Genomic DNA, 1217 nt, shown 5'->3' with positions numbered 1-1217 from the left:
CATGCGTTTACTCCTAACACGGGACATGATTGTATTCATTTGAATTTTTTACACACTCTGTGTGTTTTTGTCRTTTCTTCAAAGACACAACAGAACAAACATCAACGCACACCTCTTTTTTTTCATGCCTCACGTCTCTTTATGTTGCATTCATTGTGTTTGTGACAGGATTAACATTTCGCCTCTGCATTTTTTGCAATTCCCAAATGTTTATCAGGCAGATCCGGAGCAGAGAAGTTGTAATAACAAAGTGCCATTATTCATTGTCGATATTAGCTGTGTGACACCCCCCCCCCCCCCCCCCCCCGCTGCATGGCAGTTGGTTTATTTCTTCCCATCAGGCACTGGGGTGTGACAGGGGGAGGTGGTGTTAGGACCGAGGTCCCTACAATGTCCCCTGATGTGGACAGACATTATAAATGACATCGCCCAATCGGGTGCGAGATAGCGACTGGGGGGTGGTGGAGGGATGTGTGTGGCAGAGAAATAGGAGAAAAAAAAAAGGATGGTGAGGTGGGAGAAGATGAGAAAACATGGGGAGCCTCATTTGATGCAGTTAATGTGCAGATTTATGTAGAGGGACAGTGGTCAACATTCATAAGATCTTCCTTCCTCCCTCCCAGCTTCTCCACCCCTCCGCCTGCTACCACCCTACATCTTCCTGTCCCACCTCCGTCCCCCCTTTTCTCCCTCTCTGCATCCTTCTCTCCTCCCCTGTCACTCACCGATCCTCCCTTCTCCCTCTCCTGTTTTTTTCTCTCTCTCATCTGTCTTTCCTGACTCCCTCCTTTCTTCTCTCCTGTCTTCTAAAAAGCAGCGAGCATGTTGTGGACTGCAGCAGTCAGACCAATAGGAGGCATAGGTAGACCACAGAAACACACAGACCACAGCAACCAGGAGGAGGAGGAGACCATGCCTACATCCTGTGTTCACTTCTGTTACAATTTTGCACAAAGCTGCCAGGCTTTTCATTCAAAACAAAACCGTGCTTTTACTTTTATTTAAACACATCAAACGAGCTGAACGTTAAAACAACTAAATGATAAAATGAGTTGGGAGCAAATAATTCACTACTCATGTTATTATGGAGCAACAAGACACTYATGCTTTTAATAAGATACATAATTGTAATTTTTATTCCTGATTTAATTAGTTTTAAATATATTTTAGTTTGTACATAATTTATTAAATCATTCTTTAAAACAAAAGAGTTAAAT

The sequence above is a fragment of the Austrofundulus limnaeus genome, unplaced genomic scaffold (genome assembly GCF_001266775.1).
Source record: "Austrofundulus limnaeus strain Quisiro unplaced genomic scaffold, Austrofundulus_limnaeus-1.0 Scaffold50, whole genome shotgun sequence".
Taxonomy (NCBI): Eukaryota; Metazoa; Chordata; class Actinopteri; order Cyprinodontiformes; family Rivulidae; genus Austrofundulus; species Austrofundulus limnaeus.
The sequence above is the reverse complement of the archived record's forward strand: the minus strand, read 5'-3'. Positions refer to the sequence as shown.